The following is a 23288-nucleotide window of genomic DNA, read 5'->3' on the forward strand; positions in this document are numbered from 1 at the left end:
ATATGAAGGGCATTCTGGAAGTGGTGCATGATTTCATTACTGTAAGAGACATCTCCTCTCCTTTTGGGATATGGGCATCCACGGGGGATCAAGTGAAATATTTTTAAAAATGTTTTCTTTAACATTTATATCTGTCAAGATAGATTTTTAAAACATTGTTTAATGGTGACTTTCTTATAAAAAGAGAGTCAAGTAAATATTGCTGTAAACAGGAGGCCTTGAGCTAGATTACCTAAGGTCAAGCTTTTTGAATTTCTTAGTTTGACTGAAAGTCTAAATCAAAAGTATCAGTCTCTTGGTGTGCCTGTGTCACACAATCAGATGTTACTTTTTTTACAAATGGACCTAAACGAACTGTGAGGCTGGTTATCGCATGAGCTCTCTCATCCACACAGGCCTTCAGCAAATCTCAGCAGGTCCCACCGCTTTCTAGCTTGGGCCAGATGCCCTGCAGATTCGTTGGTAAACTACAAGAAATCTATCTTGTGTCTCCAGTAACACTGATGATGAATGAACTCTCTGATGATGAAATAGCTCCTTTCTTACTTCAGTTTCAGCAAAGGACATGCAGGGTATAGAGCGATAGTCAAAAGTAATATCTCCACATATAGAAAATTCTTATGGATCATCTACTGAAGTAAGTTTTAGTTTAAGTGTAAAAAGTTCAAGAGCTGAATGCAAAAACAATCAAAACAATCGCACTTAAAATAATGCTTACCGTGAATTAAAATGTTACCATCAACAGGATGTCCTAGATGTGTGTATGCCTGCAGGCTGGTGTTGTCTTTCCTTAGAAGAGTTACACTCAGTCAAATTCTTCCTTCTTTTGTTTTCTTTGCAATCTTCTGATATTAAAATTATCTCTTTTTGCAATTACGTTTGCAAATCATCTTTAGTTCCTGGAAATGTAATAAAAATACATAATAATTTTAGACCTAGGAATAATAAGAAGTAGTTCAGATTAAAGAACTCACAATCAGACATTGCACTGTTTCTTCTTTCTCTCCATTCAGCTTATTCAAATGATCCGCAAACTGATTTCACAGTACCTCGATAAAATGTTACGGCTGTTAATAGAGAATTTAAGTACCTGCAAATTTATTCATTTTCATACAAGAGACTGATATGAGTGCATTTTTGCAAAATATATGATGAAAATTATCCCATCTTTAACTTGTTGTATTAATCATTAAATAGTGGAATATAGCTTTGTTTTAGGTTTTTATTATTGTGGATTTCACAAACAAAATTAAAAGGGCACATTCTTTTTTATTTACTTTTTTTTTTTAACCTTTTTACTGAAGTATAGTCAGTTTACAATGTTGTGTTAATTCCTGGTATTCAGCATAGTGATTCACATATATATATATATATATATTCCACTTCAGATCATTTTTCACTATAGGCTATTACAAGGTAATGAATCTAGTTCCCTGTGCTATACAGTAGGACCTTGATGTTCATCTATTTTCTGCATAGCAGTTAGTATCTGGAAAAAGACACATTCCTGAAGTAAGTAGTAAGTAGCTAGAGCTTTCTAAGCACTGATTTGTGTTAAATGGCCAATTTTAATATGAAGAATGTTTAGGACATAGTATTATTTCCTAAAAGCAAAATAAAACCTGGTAAGAATTCTCAATAAACAACATCAAAATTCAGTTATCATTACTCGAATGTTTTTCACTTGTTGTTCATTTGTGTGTTTTTGCACTTTTACCCCATATTGAATATTATAATAGTTATCTTTATTTTATCTACTGTAATATCATAATGCTGAAATGGTAAATTAGTAAGATTAGTATCTCAGTTAATCAAATAACTTTCCTAATTCACAGGTCATGATCTTAAATCCATCATTTCATAATTACAGTCCATTATTATTTGGCTTTTGTGTTTTTGTCTTCACTGTAACTAAAATCAATAAATTCTAGATGGATGAAAGAACAAACCTGTCTTTGATTTAAAAAATTAAAGAATCTGAGGATAAATAAAATCCATCTGTACTAGTAGTTTGAGAGTATGCTCAAATGTATCATTTTGGATTGCTGAAGGACAGGCAAATTTCAATTTTCTTATTTTTATGTATACCACTTTAGGATTAAGTAATTTATCTTGGTTTTTAAAAAGCAAAGCTAATGAATAAAAATTGTCTTGATTGATTGATTGATAGTCTTTAAAGTATTTAAGATTTGGCAATGGTTTTGTCATCAAAAACTAGTACAACCAAACATGGTCTAATTAATCTACATAAGAGGAACTTGCTAAAAATGTTAACTTGGGTTCAGTTATATTAAATATCTTTCTGTTATGTTAATTACCATGAGAGCTTCCCTAATTGGGATTATTATAAACTTGTGGAAGTATTAGATTGTAAATGCAAATAATACATACTGGAGTGAACTGTGTATGAGTTCTTGAAATGTCATAATGAGGTTAAGGATATAAATCCATCAAAAATAGATAATATACTATTTAAATAAACAGTGGTTCTGGCATTAATCTTAAACCTCTTCTCACAAGGAAGATTTCAAAAGTAATGACTAGGAGAAATTTTTTTGCTCTGATGAAATTTTTTTCTTCATCTCATTTACCATTACCTGTTGGCACGAGTCTGATGCATCTGCTGGTCTGTCCTGATGTGATCACTTTATTGATATACTGGTTGCAAATCTATGAAAATTGTCCAAATCCCAAATGTCATGTTTTTTCTTTCTTTATCAACTCTACTTTTTGTCATTGTTGTTACTGTTCTTTTTTTTTTCTATCAAAGTTCACCTAAGTACTGTAGCCTGAAACAGCAGTTTTTCACACACAATCAAGGAATTTATGTTCTTTTAAAACATTAAACATTGCATTTATTTTGATACTTCTGTAAGGAACTATCTTATAAAATCCCTATGCTTCATAGCATGATCTTTAGGTGATGTGCAGTTTAGAAAAATTGTCTTCCAGCCTCCATTTGAATATAAACTATGTGTAAGCAGCTGTATTTGTTAGCTTCTTTGGTTTTCTGGTGTGCATAAGGACATCAAAGTGTGATGGGCATGTATGTAGTGGGCACAGAATAAATATTTTGAATAAATGAATTTAGACTTTATTCTATGTCTGTAAACTGAGTTTTTCTGCCCCACTGCCTAATAATAATAATATAATAATAATAATGTTTTGGCTTATTTACTCAACTATTTGGATGTTAAAGTCCACCATCCTCACAACGTCTGGGTTGCTCACTCTATATAATGTGGATGATCTCTTTCTCAGTCCTTCACACTTGCTGTCTGTTCTTTAAATCATCAAAACTGTATATAATTTTGTGAAGTATATATATATATATATATAAGTAGAGCTATCATCTCTAAATTGAGTTTTAACCCAATTGGTTAAGTAAAACTTCAAATGAAATAATTAAGATCGATGTTTTTGTGAATGAGATGCAGTAGTATTTGACTAAAGAGACAGACCAGTGGCGTGGTATGAATGCGAACATCTTCAGATGTGGAGGAGATGATGGAAAAGAATGATTACTGACAGGGTGGCTGCACACAGGGCCCCAGTAATGCCATCTATGACTTAGTCCTTACACATCTGGTCTCAAATATTAGTAATTGTATGTTGTTCCTATTTGAAAAGATTTTAAACACCAATTATGAAATATATTCTAACTCTGTTCTCTAATCCATTCCTCAGTAATATGACAAATGTGAAAGAACATTTTAGCATGGTTATTTTATTAACACATCCCTTCAAAAAAGAGTGAGATGGATCCCCAGCTTAGTCTGATAAATTAACTTTTCCTTAGTGAATATTGTCATATTAAATGTAACATATTAGTCTACATTATGTATCATAGATGTGTTAAAAAAATGAAAACTGTATATTAATAAGAGTATTATGACAATCATTACTTAAGTAATGTATGTTTCACTATTTAAAAATGGCATATCTGACTTGGTCATAAGGATGGAGAAATTTCATTTATTTGTGGGGCAACAAAGAAGAAATGCAATAAAATGACAACCTAGACAGAACTGACCAGATGCTGAAAGCAGATGGAAAACTTAGAGTCAAGTATTAAAAGAGCAGGTTTATAATGCTGCAGCTGGGGATTCAAATATCTCAGTATCTAATCAGGCAACAACATCTGGCCTACGGCTATTCAGAGGTTTTCCAACAGTAGGAACCACAATACAATTTAATAATCAAAACTGAATTTATAAAGCTAGCCAGAATGAGCAGAAACTCAGAAGACCTTCCCACAGTATCTCTCAACTTTTCAAAACAAGGACAACAAAATGGTATAACTTGCCTTTTGATAATTAAACTCCACATACTGCAAAATGAAGTTGGATAAAAGTTTAATCAAACTCAGTGAGTGCCATTAAAAAGGCAATAAACAAATGATTGCATAAATAACAACAAACTTCCGCATTCCCTTCAGTTGTTGAAGGACAAAATAAACAAAGTGGCACTTGAGTAACTGGCAAAATACACAGCAGTAAAAAAATTCATATTTAATTGTAAAATGTTATGGGGGCCTCAGTTTCTCCTAACTCCATTTTCATTTGTTATCTCTCTTTTTTTTTTATTAATTTGAGTAAGAAATACAAAGAAATAGGGAGTCATTGACTCAGTAATGTATAACATGAGAGAGATCAACATGCAAAAGCATTTTCATTCTGGATCAAAATTAATTATTTTATTTAGTAGTGTTTTATCCTTAATTAAGAGGAAATAATATCCTATAAATTATACTACATCTCTCCATAAATCTTGCTATAGTTCTCAGTGGATTCAAAGCTTAAATGTAAGAATTAAGCATTATGTCAAACCTCTTTCTCTGTCTGGTTCCAGCTTAATTTCTCTGTCTTCATCCAGCTTAATCTAAACTCATCAACCAACAGGTCCTCCCATGAATGGTAAATGTGGTGTGCATTAAATTAGTCATGATTGTACAAGAAAAACATCATCTTCCACTTCTTCATACTACTCATAGTGCCTAAGCCTTGTGTTTGTGTGTATTTATATACACACACACAAAAGATACATTACTACATCTGAGATACCCATTATCCGATCACATAAAAAATTAACTTCTAAAAAAATAATAGTGAAAATTTGCAGTCATCTTACTTTTCAAAGTATCTTTCAAAATGTAACACTAAACGCTCAGTTTTTCAGAAAGATTTTTTAGAAGGGTGGTGGGGCTGAATTTCTTGCATACAGTTGAATGAAATGTAGCCAAGAATATAGTAAATTGCTCACTTTGAAAAAGTGATAATCATCACCTTTCCTCCATCAAAAACTCTCCTCTCTGATTTAGTGATTGACTCATTTGATAGTCAGCTCTCTATCCCTATCAGATGAAGAAAAAGAAACACATCACTGACTTCCAAACATGACACTGGGATAAAAGTTCTTGCAATGTCTCTGACACTAGCAGTGATTTTCAAGTTTGTTTTTTTGTTTTTTCCCACAAATCTTTAGTCCCTAGGTCTACATTAATCTAAGTAATGTTGGAGTATTCCAGAGTACTGCTAGAGAGTTGTCACTTTGTCACAATCCAAGTATGTGTTATTTGGACTTCTGTGTCTTAGAAAATAACAAAAGAAAAATAAGGTTTACAGGTATGGATGGTGGAAATTAAAAGTGACAATGCCAAGTTGTAAGGTGTACAAAGAAAAACTATAAAGAAAAAACATCAGAAAGACTGTAATATTGATGGTAAACTTCTCTGAGTGTTGAAATGGTTTGGGTCCAAGAGACTTTAAACTGGAGTCCCTAAGACATTATTGTACTTCAGAGAGATATCTGCTTTATAAAAGTCATGCTTAATTTTGACCAAATGATACAAAATTGAATAATCAACACATGATCCATTAGATATCTTATTTTCCTGGAAAACTGGAAAAATTAAAATTTCACCATATACCAATGGGAATAATATTGCCGTATTCTTCCTAAATGACTACTGGTGTGACACTATTAAGATTTTCGTAGCAGCTATAGGACTGTTTGAACAGCAACCTTTTTTCCTAATGGCGATCTCTCTACCTATCCACCCCTACTTCCCCAGACAGTGATGCCCCACAAGGTCTTCCCAGCTACAGTTAAAGAAGTTCAGTGTGGAAAAGTAAATCAGGAGGGGCCAAATGTGTCTCCACAGAATGCATCAAAACATTTCCTTATTACATATAACAGATATAGAGATAAATTACAGGGTTCTCTGTGGCCAAATTGTCCACAGTGAGAAGACAACATGGCCCCCAATGAGAGAGAATGAGAAGCAGAAATTGGAAAAAGCGGAGATAACTGTTTACAGCTGAAGGGTTCCTGATGTCCAGGAGAATGTATGTCCTGACCTGAAGCTGTGTTCAATTCCTTTTTGGATTTCACGAACCAATTCAATCTCCTCATAAGCTAAACGTGTTAGAGTGAAATTTCACAAGCAAGGTAATTGATTCCTATTACTGATACCTGTTCTCTGCCAAGAAGGAGAAATAGAAAACAGATTCATTTTCCCATTTGGAATGCCTAGGAAAAGAAAAAAAAAGTATCAAATAAAAATGACAAGACATCGGATATCAGTTTAATCCCAAAGATACAGAGCAAAAATGAGCTTGTAACTATGAACTGTCTAGAGAGAGTTTCCAGGTCAACATAAAAGGAAAGGGAATCAAAGCGAAGCCATGCAGACCCGGTGAAGTGAAGACACAGATCAGAGGCTGAGAACCTCAGGCACTTAGAGTTTACAGGGCAGAATTCTGGAGAAAACTCTGGAAACCTACAGAAGTTTCTCCTTGTTTATTCAGCTGAGTACTGACCGATACATGAATAGTATAAGGAAGCCATAAGAAGCCTGGGAAATGACCCCTGAAAGGGACTAACAAAATCATCAGAGTTCACAGAGGAAAGATGTTAGTGCTTGGTCCCACAATCCAGGAAGGAAAACCTCATCTGTAAGGGTAGTCAGCAGTGGCGAAAAATAACGTCTAGTCTAAACACAATGATAATCCCACATAACAACAGTTTAAAAGTCAACACCCCAAAGAGCAAACTGTTTTCAAGTAACTTAACCTCATCACAGAATAAACCTCAAGCACATTAAACACAATATGGAAACATCCAGCACTTATTAAGGAAATTTTCAGAATGGCCGGTATTTGAAACAAATAAAATATGACATAAATGGCAACTCAAAGAAGCACGAAAAGACAAATCAACTGAAAAGGATACAAAAGGGAAAAGAGAGAAGGCACAAATTACAAGTAACAAAAATAAAAGAGGAGCCATCACTCCTGATCCTGTGAACGTGGAAAGGATAATAAAGTAATATGATGAACTCCGTGCCCACAGGTTTAATAGCACAGATGAAATGGACCAATTTCTTTAAAGACACAGCTACCAAAACTTACACAGGCAGAATAAACTGCAGAGGCTCATGCTGACTAAATAAGTGGAATTAATACTAAATATGCTTTTAAAATAGCAAAGTATCAGGTGCAGATGTGCTCACTGGTGAATTCTAGCAAACATTTAAAGAAGAAATTGTTCTAATTCTGTACAATCTCTTCTAGAACACAGAGGCAGAGGGAATACTTCCTAACTCACTTCAGGAGCCAGTATTACCCTAATACCAAAACTGGACAGAGATATCACAAAAAAGGAAAAGTGCAGATGAGTATCATTCATCAAAATAGATGTAAAAATCCTTAACAAATTAAGAGCAAATAGAATCCAATGATGTATAATCAGTATAAATCACAAGCAGGTGGGATTTATTCTAGGTGTGCAAGATTGGTCTAACTTTCAGAAATTACTCTCTCTTATCCATCATCAACAGCCCAAAGAAGAAAAATCACATGACCATATCCATAAATGCAAAAAATAGCACTTGAGAAAGCCCAACACCAAACATAATAAAAACTCTTAGCAAATCGGGAATAGAGGAAAGTCCCTCAGCTTCAGAAAGGACAGCTATAAAACACATGACAGCTGGCAGTTGCATTTAATATGAGAAACTAGATGGTTCCCCTATAAGATCAGGAAAAAGGCAAGGATACGTGCTTTCACACATAATGTTTGACATTGTACTAAACGTTTTAGATAATGCATCAGACATTAAAATAAAATAACAGACAGACTGGGAAAGAAGAAATAAAATGGCCTTTGTTCACAGATGACACTACTGTCTATGTAGAAAATTCTAAAGAATCACCACCAACAAAAAACATTCCTGGGAACTAATAAGCAATTAGAGCAAGGTTGCAGGATATGAGTTTAATACACAAAAGTTAATTGCTTTTTTATATACCAGCAATAAAAAATCATCATTTAAAGTTAAAGGCAAAATATCGTTTACATTAGTACCAAAATATGAAATACTTTGGCATAAAACTAACAAAATATGTATGAGATCAATATGAGGAAAATCATAAAACTCTGATGTAAGAAATCAAAGAAGGTCTAAACGAAAGGAGAGATGCTCTAAGTTCTATGCACAGAAAGACACATTATTGCCAAGATTTCAGTTTTCCCCAACCTGATACATAGATGTAACACAAAGCAATCAAAACCCCAGGAAGTCACCTTGTGGATGTCAATAAACTGAATCTGAAGTTTATAAAATACAACGGATCCCACGCAGCCAACACTAGAGCGAAGGAGGAAAACAGTCAGAGGACAGACTCTGACTTTAAGACTTATGATAAAGCTGTAGGAATCAAGGCAGCATGGTATTGGCGAGAAGGTAGATAATACAGATCAGTGGGACAGAACACAGAATACAGGAATGGATCCAGAGATGGGTATTTTCTGCTGATTAGCCACAAATGTGTAAAGGCAATTCAGGGGAGAAAGTAGAGAACGGCTTGTCGACAAACGGTTCTGGAAGAATTGGACATCTATGCGACCTCACAATATATGGGGGAAAAAAACTAAAAATGACATTTAGCATTATAAGCTAAATGTAAAACTTAAATCATAAAGTTTCTATAAGAAAACATAGAATGAAATATTTACGATCTTGAATTAAGCAAATATTCCTTAGGTAAGGCACCAGAACAATATTAATGGTATTTAATTAATATTAAAAAAAAGTATATTGGACTTCTCAAAATTAGGAATCTGTGCTCTTTGTAAAGACACTCATAGAAAAGTAAAAAGACAAACCTCAGAGTGGCCGAATATTTGCAAATTATGTAACTGATAACACACTAGTATCCAGAATAAAAACTCTCAAAACTCAATTAAAAGAGAATATGAAAATGAATATATGTATGTACATGCATGACTGGGACATTGCTGTACACATTTGACATATTATAATTGATGGTACTTCAATTAAAAAAAAAACCCTCAATTAAAAGAAAGCCAACAGCTCAGTAGTAGTGGTCAAACTATCTAAACAGATACTGCACCAAAGAAGATATGCAAATGTTAAAGAAGCTCATAAAATTATGCCCAAAACAATTAGTCACAGAGAAATACAATGATTTCATTTATGCATTCATCAAATACATGCAATGGCTCACCTATTATGCTCCAGGAATTACATGACATACAGAGGACCAGATGTGAGAGAGGTTAAGGTGATGCCCTCAGGTCTACAGTGCAGTGGGAGCACTGACGCAAATCCAGAGTGTGATGAGTGGTAGAAAAGCAATGTGCAAAAAGCTCATAGTGATGCACGTAGACAAATGAACCGATAAACAAAAAATATTCACGGAGGTCCTAATTTAATCTTGGAGGGTGGGGAAGACATGTCAAGGAAGTGTGTTCGTGCTAAGAACTGAAAGATAGTAAAGCAGGTGAGTCGTGTGATGTGGGGTGGATGGGTCTAACATTATGGCAGTCACTTCTCAGAAGGAAGTGCAAGATGTTCAAGCAGCCTCCATTGTTTTTTTGTGTTTTCTCACTCTATTATTTTTAAAGGCTGTCTGTATAAAGGCTTTTTGATTTGGGAAGATCATAGCATGCAATATATTATTTTGAATAAGCTAAGCAGAAAATCTTTGCTGGACTTTTAACAGTGAATTTTACTTTATTCAAATACTAAAAATAGCTAAAAAGTCTCGATATTTCTTATTCCTTTGCTACCTGGAATTAATTATTGGTACTTATCCATCTAAACTTAATCTTAAAATCTATTCCCTCACATCTATCTGTTTATGTACCTATTCTTATTTTAAAAAATCCTAATTTCTTAATTGATTTAACTTTATATATCTTCTTTAGTCTTTTATAATATGATGTTTATGGTAATTTCCACAAATGACAATGCACTCAGTTTACAGCACATGCAGGTAATTCCAGGCCAGTCTGAGAATTATCTCAAAGATTATTCCTAGATCTTTCCTCCACACTTCCATTTCCTTTTGTTTCTCATTCATTTGCTAGGTTTTTCTTCAGATTATAGTGTGTTTAAGTAAAATAAATACATTTCAACTTTAACAATGCCACGTTACTCGTTAGAGGAAGTTTGAACAATGTAGACAAGTTTGTAGAAAGTTAATCATATTTATCTACATGTAATGAAAAACGCTGTTGTATTTTAGTGTTTTCCATACAATATTCAAATGTGAGTTTTATTAGTTTTGGAATTTACTCTGCCCTATTTTAATCATTTTCTATTTTATGTTTTATCATTCATTTTTTTAAAATTAAATTGAAATAATATAATAGAGGAGACAAATCTGACTCTATGTTGGATCTGTTCCTTTAGTTTTAACCACTGCACCCTGTTTTCTAGGCTTAGTCTTGCCAGCTCTGCACCTTTTGTAAAACAATGTCGCCTTGAGCCTGAAACATACAGGAGAGCCTGTCCTCGGGGCTCTGACCTTTAAGGATGTTAGCACTTCTGCACTTAAGTAGAGATGGCAAGTTGCAAAATAGAGAACAACCTTTGTTTTGTTGGAAGCTTATAGGGACACCATGACCTGGCCCACCAGGAGGGCTGCAAGAACAAAGAATGCCTGCAGCAAGGAGTTTGCAACAACCAACCAGACCCTCTCCCTTGTTTTCTGTATTCTGACTAGAGCAGGATGATTCTCTAAGACATTGGTCTACCATCCTCCTGGTCGGTGGCTTTCTGAATACAGTCACTATTCCTTGTCCCAACACCTTGTCTCCCGGTTTACTGGCCTGTCGTGTGGCGAGCAGAACGAGTTTGGACTCGGAAACAGTAAAATCTAAAAGAACTAATATTTTTGATCACTTAATATGATCCTTATAAATAGCCAATATGTATGTTTAATTTTTGAATAACTATGAAATAGGTATTATTGGCTTCATATTAGAAAAGATGAAACAGAACATAGTACCTTTTGTTGCAGTTTGGAAACCATGATTGTGATCCTAACAACTCTAAATTACAATTCTACATTCTACATTTTTTATATTATTTTATAATTTTAGTGTTTTAAAATTTTTTTGAATATGAATATTTAAAAACTGTAAATGTAAATAATATAAACAATATAAATATGTTTGAGGATAAAACTAGTAGTTCTGACTCATGCAACAGAATCTGAGAATGAAAACTATAAAGAAACTGGTAAAATCTCATCTATTCTTACACGTTTTTTCATATATAGCAAGTAATAATTTATAAGTGTATATATACATATATATGTTGGCAGCCAAATAATTCTTCGTAAATAAATATGCACTGAATAAAGTAAATAAAGTTCAAGTTTAAAACAAAATAGCACTACAAAATAGGCTTACACATACAAAATAAATATCCCTTTGACCAAAATTTTCCACATGGTTTTTTTTGTCATTATCTCATAAGCAAATCATGAGTTTGACAATTTTCATTATTTGAGTCTCCATATTGAATTGGTTAATTCTGCCAAGAATTGTTGCCATTTGTCATTCTTTAGTTTTTCAGTTAAATTTGAATAAATGATGGAGAGTATAAAAATAATTTAATAAAGAACACAACATGCACTCACATTTTGATATTATATTGAATTCTGCTATGGTATATGCTATCTTAAATATTGTATCACCATTTTAAATTTTTCATCAGTGATTTTTCACTTATTTTAATATTTTAAAAGGAGTGATTACAATTTTATATATTAGAATATAACAATATTTTATATATTCTGTGAAGTTTATATATTTTCATAAATTCTAAATAATTGAGTTAGACTTAAAAATGCAAATAATGTCAACCAAAATATTTGGTCCTTCCAATCTTTTGTTTGTGTTAAAATAGCTAGTAACTGATGGTAAATAATAAACTGTGATCTCATTAGTAGAAAATTTATTAAAGTTTTGAGATTAGTTATCTCTTAGTCATAAATATGTCTAATTAGAGTATATATTTTTTAATTGAATCTTGATGAGATTTTAGACAAGGGTGTCTTGTTTTGCATTGTTCTTGGTGCTTGAAATATAATTTTAAATCAGTTTTAGCCTACTTTTAAAAATAATAGCATAGTCCTTATACTATATACTACAGTTTATATATGGATCTGTGTGTGTATATATGTGTATGAATATTCATTTACACATATATTAAAGTTTTATTGTAGTTTAAAATTGCATATATAATTCTTGCAATGTTTACTCCATAATTTGGCTAAAATTTGCTTCTTAATGTTGTTGTGATAGAGTCATACGTTAACTCTATCAATAAATTTTTTTTAAAATCAAAATATAGTCAGTTTACAATGTTGTGTCAATTTCTGGTGTACAGCATAATAGTTCAGTCACACATATACATACACATATTTGTTTTCCTATTCTTTTTCATTATAGGTTACTACAAGATATTGAATACATTTCCCCGTGCTATATAGTATAAACTTGTTGTTTACCTATTATATATATAGTAGTTAGTATCTGCAAATCTCAAACTCCCAGTTTACCCCTTCCAAACTCCTTCCCCTCACCCCCCACCAGTAATTGTAAGTTTAGAAAAAAGCTCGATACGTTCATATCAGATGGACTCCAATACACTGTATAGGATTTACCAACTTAGTTCTGCAACAGAAAGAAAAATATATAAATAGTGGAAGATAGGACAGGGAAATTCCTCTAATATGAATCCTAGAATAGTCACATATCAATGTTAACATAGTTCATATTTTTTAAATGATTCCTGTTTGAGGTCTTACATTTTAGAAAAGTGATTTAACTGAAGAAAGACACCAGAGGAATTTTGTTTTACTACATACTTTCTTTGGAGCTAAGTGGCAACGGGTGAATGACGGTACATCTTCTAGTGTCATTTCAGTTTTGCTTATTGCATGCTATTTTCAAATGGTTCCCTAGTCAGGGAATACTTCTGGAGTCACTGCTTATTTGAGATCATTAGAAAAGATTTATTGATTTTCATTTCTACACCAACCATGTAGATGTAAGCTAGTTTGCATGTAAAATAATTCATCCCTGTTGAAGTTAAGCCCAGGAGGTGAATGTACTACAGTAGCTATAAAATACATCATTAGATCTTTCATTTATACTTGTATATAATTATGTCAAATGTCTTATTACTGGCTAATGGCTTTCTCTTTTCCCTAAAGTGGCTTATGTTATAGCTTTCATGAGAATGTGTTTACCGTTTGTCATAATTTCTGATTTATAATAAAGTTCTAAATCTTTCTAATCAGAAATACATGGTAATAAATAAAAGGACATTCAAATGACTTCAACATTATTTCCTGTGTTTCTATTCTTCTAAATCTGTTGTTACTTCTCAACACTCCTGGCTGGGTCTCTATTTCAAACTCTACCACGTGGACATAGATGGACATCCCTTTCAAATTAAAGTTCTGGAACATCAAGTTGGGGGTATTTTGTAGGTACCATGGACAAAGCTGACCATTGTCGAATTTTCCATGATAGTTAATTCTAACAACTTTCACATACGGTGTGAAAATTAATGTTACAATTATTGCCTTCTTATGTAACTTTTAGAATAATATTTAATAATTTATAAAAATATTGTGGGTTTATGAATCCAATTTTGTCAAAATATTTTCGTGACTTTCAGGTAAATTGACATTTTTCCTATGTTATGTCTTTAATACATGAATGTTATATCTCTCCTTTTGTTTCAATCTTCCTTGATTTCTTTTTTTATGATTTGACATCATAATATGTAATGTTTCAGGTAACAGTATTTATTACTAGTGCTGTTAGGTATGTTAAGAGTCTTAGTGTGAACCGGATGCTTTAGGAGGGTTCTGTGGCTTTTGAAATGCTCATGTAACATAATGGAATGGGATTCAGAAGAAAATGCAAACACTGTCTCGGTCTTTGTAACATTGAGAATGGACCCAGAGATGGCAATTCATTCAACTGTTCTCCAGATTTACTAAGATGAGTTCTAGAATCCCAGCATCCTAACTCCCATGGGATTTTCTTCCTACTGGGTCACCAAAGGGACCAACCAAGCAGAGAGTTGCTCTGCCATCTCGTGGCTGTCAGTGCCTCCACTCTGCCTGTCAGGGTGCAGCGTGAAGTATACTGATAAACAGCAGCCCACTGCTACCCCCTGACAGTGTTGAGTAGTAGACTATAAAACTTAGTCAACAATTCCATCTGGAGGAACATCTAAACTATTATATGTGCAAGTCTTCACTTTGTGATTTTATCTAACATATGCAGTGAGTTAAAAAAAATCAGACAGCAAATAAACTTCATCCCTTCACGTACATGTACATGTACTAGAGGTTATAGCAGTGATATTTTGGCTTTGGGCCACATGTTCATTCCTTGAATTCTTTGATCTGTGTTTTGTAGTTTTCAGCATTCAAGATTTGCACATTCTTTGTTAGATTTATACCTAGTAATTTCATTTTTTGAGTGACTGTAAATGGTAATATATTTTAGAATTCAGTGTCCATGTGTCCCTCATTATTATATAAAAATAAAATGATTTTACATGTTAATCTTGTACCCTAAAAACTTTGTCAACTCATTATTTTTAAGAATATTTTAAAAATTTTTTGATTTCTTGAGATTTTGTATACACATAATTATATCATCTGCAAATAGTGACAATTTTATTATTTTAAATTTGTATGCCATTTATTTCCTTTTCTTGAGTTTTTGCACTGGCTAGAACTCCCAGCAGGTTGGTGAGTAAGAGAACAGTCATCCTTGGCTTGTTCCCAGTTACAGGAGGCAACATTCAGTCTTTCCCTGTTAAGTATAACACTAGCTGGAGGCCTTTTCTTTATTTTTCTTGGGAACTGCACTGACTAGAATTTCCAGTACAATGTTAAATAGAAAAGGTGAGAACTGACATTCTTGCTCTGTTCCTGATCTTAGGGGGAAAGTATCCAGTATTTTATCATCAAGTATAATGTTAGCTCTGGGTTATTCATAGGTTCTCTCTATTAAGTTGAGGAATTTTCCATCTAGTTTTTGAAAGCTTTTATCATGAATGAGTGCTGGATTTTGTCAAATGCTCTTTCTGCATCTACTGTATGATCATGTAATTTTTGTTTATTCTATTGACGTGACACAGTACATTAATTGATTTCTGGATATTCAACCAACCTCACATCTTTGGAATAAATCTTACTTGTATCTAATTTTTTTAGCATGCTGCCAGATTTAGTTTTTAAATATTTTGTTGAAGATATTTGCACCATATTCATAAAATATATTTGTCTGTAGTTTTTTATTCCCCCTCTTGGGATGTCTTTATTAGTTTTCATATCAGAGTAAAATTCACTTTATACAACAATTTGGAAAACATTCTCTCTTATGTTTTGAAAAAGTTTGTGAAATTGGTATTCATGTTTATTTATAAGTTTGATAGAATTTAGCAAGTCTGGGCCTAGGCTTTGCTTTGTGGGTAATATTTAAATTATTGTTTTACTATTACTAATAGTAAATAAATATATGAATAAATATAATTTTATTACTATTTTAATCTCTTCACATGTTACAAATCCATTCCCTTTGTCTATTTCTTTAAGTGTTTTTGGTAGTTTGTATCTTTCAAGGAATAGGTCCATTTTACCTGAGAAATTTACTGGCATACAATTTTTCATATATTCTTGTATAATCCTTGTTATTTCTGTAAGGACCATAATAATGTTTCCTCTTTTCTGTCTGACCTAGTTTTAGAGACTTCTTTCATTTTTCTTGGGAAATCTACATAAAATTGTATCAAGCTTACTGACTTTTTTCAAAGAAACAATTTTCAGTTTCAGTTATTTTTTATATTATTCTGTTATTTTTTTTATTTTTATTATTTAGTACTGATGTATACTATTTCATTTCACCTTCTTGCTTTAGGTTGAGTGCTTTAGTTTGCTTTTCATTTTTCCAGTCTCTTAAGGTGGAAGGTTAAGTTTTTATTAGAAATCTATTTTCCTTTTTAATATAGGCATTCACAGCATAAATTTTACTCTATGTGCTGCATTAGTTTTACCTCATATGCTTTATGTTGTGCTTTGATTTTCAAAGTTTCAAAATTTATTTCAAATTATTTTATGATTTCCCCCTTTACATCATCTTTGATTCATTTGTTAATTAGGAGCATATTCAATTTCCACATATTTGTCAGTTCCCACTTTTTCCCTTGTTATTGCTTTCCAACTTCACACCGCTGCGGTCAGAGAATATACTGCATATTATTTCCATCATTTAAATTTTCTTGAAGTTTGTTTTGTGGCTTCTTATGTCTTCTGGAGAATGTTCTAGGCTCACTTTAGTAGACTATATATACCCTGTCATTACTGGATGGTATGTGCTATAAATGTCTGCTGGTTATAGCTGGTTTATAGTATTGTGCAAGTCTCCTATCTCCATGTTGAATCATCTGTTTAGCATATATACATTGTTGAATGTGGGTTATTAACATCTCATATAATTATTGTTGAATTTTGTATTTCTCCATTCATTTCTTTCATGTATGTTGGTATTATTGTTAGGAGCATATATGTATATAATTGTTATAGCTTTCTAATGGTTTACCATTTTATCTTTATAAAATAAGTCTCTTTATCTTTTTTTGTCTTAAAGCTTTTTGTCTGATATCAGTATAGCCACTCCAGTTTTATTGTGATTGCTGCTTGCATAAAAAAAGTTTTCATCCTATTAATTTTAAACTATTTGTATCTTTGAATATAAAGCATGACTCCTCTAGACAGTATATTCTTGGATTTTGTTTTCCTCCATTTTAAACATTTCAGCCTTTTGTTGGACTGTTTAATCCATTCACATATAATGATACAATTAACATAGTTGAATTTATATATGCCATTTAAAATTTTGTTTTTTATGTGTCTAGTATATTTTTTACCCTCTCCTCTCTCCAGCTCTCTTCAGTAAACTAACCAACTTAACAATGTAACATGTATTTAACATGTACAGTTTAGCAGTTCACTGAACCTACAAATGTCCCAATTGCTATCCATTACCACAGTCTTCACAGTTTTTGAGAGCACCCTCAGACATTAGTTTCTTCATGCTCTTTTGTTAATGAACTCAATTCCTTTGCAAAGAGATTAGGAGCTACATAGTATTTTATTGCTTGCTTCTCTCTCAGTGCAAATTTGCAGGCCAAGGTTCTGGGGGTGGGCACAATGGGATGCTTCTCTTGGAGTAACACCCTTGATCTAGGAACTGAACACTTGATGGAGAGAAGCAGAAGCCATAATTCTTGCTGGACAGATTGCTTTGCTTAGTGTAGGAACACTAGTTTACAAGTCAGAGCAAAAGTGGAGTCTCAGTGGTTTCATGTCAAAGACAGAGCCTCTGTTAAACAAAGGTTCCTACATAGAAGTAGCCCCTGACTCTCAATTTTACTCACTCAGAATAAGCCTAGGCAGCAGGTAGCTGGGTTGAGGATGATAAATTCTGAACCAGAAATTTCTTTCTGGGAAGATAACCCTCTGACAGGGAGCTAGGGAGAGAGGGAGAGACCTGTGTTCTTAGCTATCCCAGTCTGGAGTGGAATTTCTGCTTTGCAAAGCTTAGTACAAACACTATAGTCTCTTGCTTTTCTTACTGAATTTTTTTACATATTTTCTTGAGTAAATATTCATTCACTTGATGTAAGCTATTTGGAGCATTTTCAGAGGTTATAAATAGTTGTTATGTACATACATATAACGTTTACATATTTATATATATATAAACTTGTTATTTATATAATTGTTACATATAATTTTTTTGTATATGTAAATATAAATTCTATAAGTATAACATTGTTATTTATATTTATCTACTACATATTATATAAGCAACTAAAATACTATTATATATAGATACATATTATCATATATAAACATATAAATATATAAAGTATACATTTTGTATATGTACACATTTTTATATTGATTGAATATTTTTCTTACATAATTATTTATACGTATAAAACATATATATATGTAAGTAATTTTCACCAGTCACATTAGGGCGTGGTCTGGAGAGCCCTTCATGCTCTCATGCTGGGAGCGAATCTCTGTTCATGTTTTTGTGCATTTTGCTTTGTTTTTAACTTAGTGGGAGGAATAGGGGAAAGTATATCTATTTCCCAGAACCAAAGTTCTCAGATTTGTTTTTATATTTATGGAGTCAAACATACCAATCTGTCTGTTTAGAGCTTCTGGTGTTCTTAGAAACTGCTTAGTCATCTCAATATTAATAAGTATTTATTCCAATTTAATTTATGTACTTCAGTACTTTAATACAAATAATTGATTTTTTTGAAAATATTTTTATATCAGTATTGATCCAACCTAGTTGGTTTTCTTCTGAATTTCTCTCAAGAAACTTTATTAAATAATCCATATTTCCTTCTCTAAATTGAAATGCTAGATCAATTACATGTTAAAATTCAGTATGTTTGTCCAACTAGGCATTCTATTCTCTTTCATTAACTGTCCTCTTTCACCATGCATGTATACCAGTATATATTTTTCTTAATTATATTATACATATAACAGGCTGCTCTCCTCTCTCATCTATGATTATTTTTCTCTAAATAGTCCTCTTTTTTCAGAACCATTCTGGATTTTATAATTAGGTTATCCACCAAATGGAACCACAATAAGTGTAAATTTACTTCTTAGGGTAGTGGAATATTTTAATACTGAATCTGCCCACATAAAATTTAGGTATGACAGTCCATATTTCCATGATTCACAAGTAGGAGAATTGAAAGATTTCATAATATGGATATTTAACAAATTTCTATTGTAAATACAACCTTTCTATTTTTATATAAGAAATTTAACAAATTTACAATTATACTGACAATTTTTCACATCACTTCTCATAATGTTTTGATAGTTCACATGACTGCTATAATCATTCTATCACTGACAAATATTGATTTATTTTTATTAATTTCAAATTTTGTATCATTCATTTCCCTGATATAACTGTGTTGGTTACAGCACCCAGACTAACTTTACACAATATCAGTGATAATTTTTTGACTGCTGCTCAAGGGAAGTGCGAGACATTGGCATGTGTATCAAGCACCATTAGTTTCAAGTAATCAAATGATAAGCATATAAGATGTAGCAGCAAGATAAATATTGCATAAATCACCACATATATTTTTATTTAAAAAACATTTTTATCGAAAGAAATATTTAATTGTATTAAATCTATGTTTGGCATCTGTTGAAATGATTTTTTTTAATTTAACTTTTGATCAAATAATAAACTGAAAAATAGATACAGATTCTAAACACTTAACAATTATTGAATCACAGGCGTAAATTCTACTTGGCCATGGTATACTATTATTTTCATGCTGCTACAATGCTTTTGCTAATATATCCTATGGGAAACATATTTGAAAAACAAAAGTAACCAACCAAAAAAATAGACATTATCTCCGGATTTATGAATGAAAAATATTTTGTTTATAATATTGTCTACCATGTGTTGAAAGCTCTGTGTCAAGATGTAAGTACACAAGTTAATAAGTTTTAATCTTACAATTACTTGTTTAAGATATTATATCATCATTTTTGTTAATTTAAATAACACCTGGTAGTAAACGTGACATTTTCATTAAAGTTTTCTGGCCAGTGACAATGGCATTCACAGTTGCCATGTATCCAATATATCATACCAGGCCCTTTTCTAAGCAGTTTTTGTGTTTTTTATCATTTAATCCTTACAACAAATCTGCGAGGGAAGCATTTTACAAGTAGTTTATTAGGAATCAGTTTGATTCAGTTTATAAAATTTCAAAATTATAAGGCTATGGTACTGAGATTTTATCCTGTTTCCATGTGACTCTAACATTCATGCTTTAAACCATTAATCTCACTGCTCTTTGTTCCCTTTTTATAAAAAATAAAATATTTTTCTCTAGTATAAATGAAATACGGTCCTTAGTGATGAATAATATATTGTTAATTTTGTGCTTTCCTCCACATTGATATGAAAATTTTGCTATTAACCATGCTGCTGCTGCTGCTGCTGTTGTTGTTGTTATTATTATTATTATTATTATTATTATTATTATTATTATTATTATTATAACATTCAATAGATTATGGAAAGCCTAATGAAGATTAATAAGTAGAACTAATTTGTTACTGATGCACCATTTTCCCCTGTCAAGGCTGCAAGTTTGACTTCTCTTGCAAAAGCAAATGCTTTCAGAATATGGAATGATAAGTATCAAAAGATTATTGTCACTATTCAAAGCTTAAACTGCAGCCCGTAAAGTATTACCTGGGTTTTTATGATCGCTCCTTTGTTATCCTTCCTGTCTTCTTCATAGCCTTTCATTAGATCAGCACCAGAGGTGATCCACACTGATTAAAATCTATGACACTTCATTTTCATAATAGAGACTCATTTCAATTCTTCAACCAAAAGGCTTGGAATGAAAAGAAAAAAATCTCAGTAAAAAGCCTGTCATCAAAGAAGAATGCTTTACACATCTGAGCTGACAGTCAAACCACAAACAAAAAAATTTCTAAGAGGCTCATATTCTGACCACAGATTTATATGTTTTGAAATTCAATTATCTATTATGTAGAAACACTCTTTTCAGCTTTCTTCATGTCCTGAAGACCTTGGCTTCTACACTCTTTCATTTACAAATGAGACAAAATTATCTCTCATTGCCTCTTAAATGACTGGGACAAACATGAGAATGATTAATAATTTGTGCAAATCGGTTTTACTCAGCTACAGATCCTAAAGTCTTGAAGCCAGACTCAGATTCAGGTCTGCCTCTTTGCTGGCCAATGAAAACCAAGTTTCTGTGAGTATTATAAGAGCATCCTCCTTAATTAAATTATGGATGATCTTGAACTGTCTAGATTTTTTAACCAGTGCACGGAGTCATCCTTTGTGACTGCAAGCAAGGGAGCGATAGCCTGGCTCTCTCTGACCTCTCACATCCCACCGTCTGCAGCAATCCATGTACACAGACAGGCTTAACAGTTTTCTTGCCTGAGAAGGCAAACTTGGTGATGTTACCTTTGAGATGCTGAATAGTATCATGGTTACTCATCAGTTCACGTGCCAGATTGCCTGGGGTAACAATGTTGATGTTACTGTGTGACTTTGGAAATTAATGTATATTCTCAAAGGATTAGTTCCCCATTTGAAAAATTAAAGTAATTTTAACATCTAGTTATAGGATTTTTTCTGCAGAGTAAATAAGTTACTATAAAGTGCCTAGAAATATGCCTGGCTCATAGTAGGTGCATAATACAGGAGTGGTGGTTTAAAAATATGTACTCAAATTATTTGATAATCCCTTGACCATTGGGTGGAACCTAATTCCCCAACCCTTGAGTGTGGCCAGACTCAGTGACCAGCTTCTAGTGAGTAAGGCTGTAGGAATAACAATTTCTATTTTCTTAGGCTAGGTCATGAGGCACTATAATTTTCATCTCATTCTTTTTTGGGTCACTTTCTATGGGAGAAGCCAGCTGCTGTGTTAAGAGGACAATCAGGCAACCCTGTAGCAGGACCAAATGGCTATGATGTAAAGTCTCCTGTCAGCATCCAATAAGGAACTGAAGCATCCTCCGAATATTCTGATTGGAGAAAGCCATGCATACTCCCAGCTAACATGTTTTTGAATATCTGCTTGATAGAAAATGTGAGACAATGAAAGTTTATTGTTTTAAGAAACTAAGTTTAGGGCATAATTGGTTATGTAGCAATAGAGAATTATATTCAATGTCTCAGCTACTGTTGGTATTATTTTCCTGCTAACATTTCTCAACTAGGCGCAGAGAACTATTTTTCAGCACGTGGTTCATGCTGATCTGCACAAAGAAAACCCAGATGGTTTAATTGGTGAATTCTATCAAACTTTAAAATAATTTAAAAATTCTTCATGAACTATTCAAAAAAAAAAAAAGTGGAAATACTTCCTAACTCTGTGTGAGGCCATTATTACTCTGATACCAAAACAAGATATCACAAGAGTAAAACAAAACAAAACAAAACTGCATACCAATATTCCTTATGAAAAGGCTAGAAATTAAAAAACAAAAAGAAACTAGAAAACTAAACCCAGTAAAATATAAAAAGGATTATACAACCTTACCAAGTAGGATTTATCTCAGGTATAAAAGATTGGTTTAACATTTCAAAATCATCAATGTAACATAACAAATTATATTAGAATTATAATAGAATATTCTGTTATAATCACATAAAGCACATAAAAACACATGATTGAATCAAGGGATGAAAGAGAACTCTAGAGAAAAGTAACATATTTTCAAGATAAACATGCTGAAAAAATTAGGAACTTCCTCAAACTGATCATGAGCACCTACTAAAGCAAACAAACAAAACAGCCCACAGCTAATATGATGCTTAATGGTGAAATGCTTTTCCCATAAGACCAGGGAGACTAGGATGAAGGTTTTTTTGCCATCTCTATTCAATATTGTATTTTTGAGATGTGTCAGATAATGTTTTGCCTAAATTTTCTTCTAGGAGGTTTACTGTATCTTGCCTTATGTTTAAGTCTTTTACATCTTAAAAATATCCTCCTTGAAGGGTCTACTCAAGCAATAGAAATAAAAGCAAGAATAAACAAATGGGACCTAATGAAACTTACAAGCTTCTGCACAGTAAAGGAAACCAGAAGTAAAACAAGAAGACAACCTACGGAATGGGAAAAAATTTTTGCAGATGAAACTGACAAAGGCTTGATCTCAAGAATATATAAGCAGCTCATATGACTTAATAAAAAACCAAACAACCCAATCCAAAAATGGGCAAAAGTTCTACACAAGCAATTCTCCAAGGAAGACATACAAATGATCAATAAGCACATGAAAAAAATGCTCCATATCACTAATTATCAG

At 32.5% G+C, this 23288-nt stretch overlaps 1 long non-coding RNA gene across 1 annotated transcript in view; it reads right to left on the reverse strand.

Moving 5' to 3' along the window:
* LOC135320800 (uncharacterized) overlaps positions 1-21603 on the reverse strand; it is a 46858-nt gene extending 25255 nt beyond the window's left edge. The window contains exons 1-2 of the long non-coding RNA XR_010380129.1: positions 20677-21603; positions 719-899 (exon numbers count right to left, since the gene is read on the reverse strand). This is a non-coding gene — a long non-coding RNA (uncharacterized LOC135320800). The remainder of the gene's footprint in view (positions 1-718; positions 900-20676) is intronic.
* Between the last annotated feature and the right edge of the window lie 1685 nt (positions 21604-23288).

The sequence above is a fragment of the Camelus dromedarius genome, unplaced genomic scaffold, assembly GCF_036321535.1.
Source record: "Camelus dromedarius isolate mCamDro1 unplaced genomic scaffold, mCamDro1.pat HAP1_SCAFFOLD_15, whole genome shotgun sequence".
NCBI lineage: Eukaryota > Metazoa > Chordata > Mammalia > Artiodactyla > Camelidae > Camelus > Camelus dromedarius.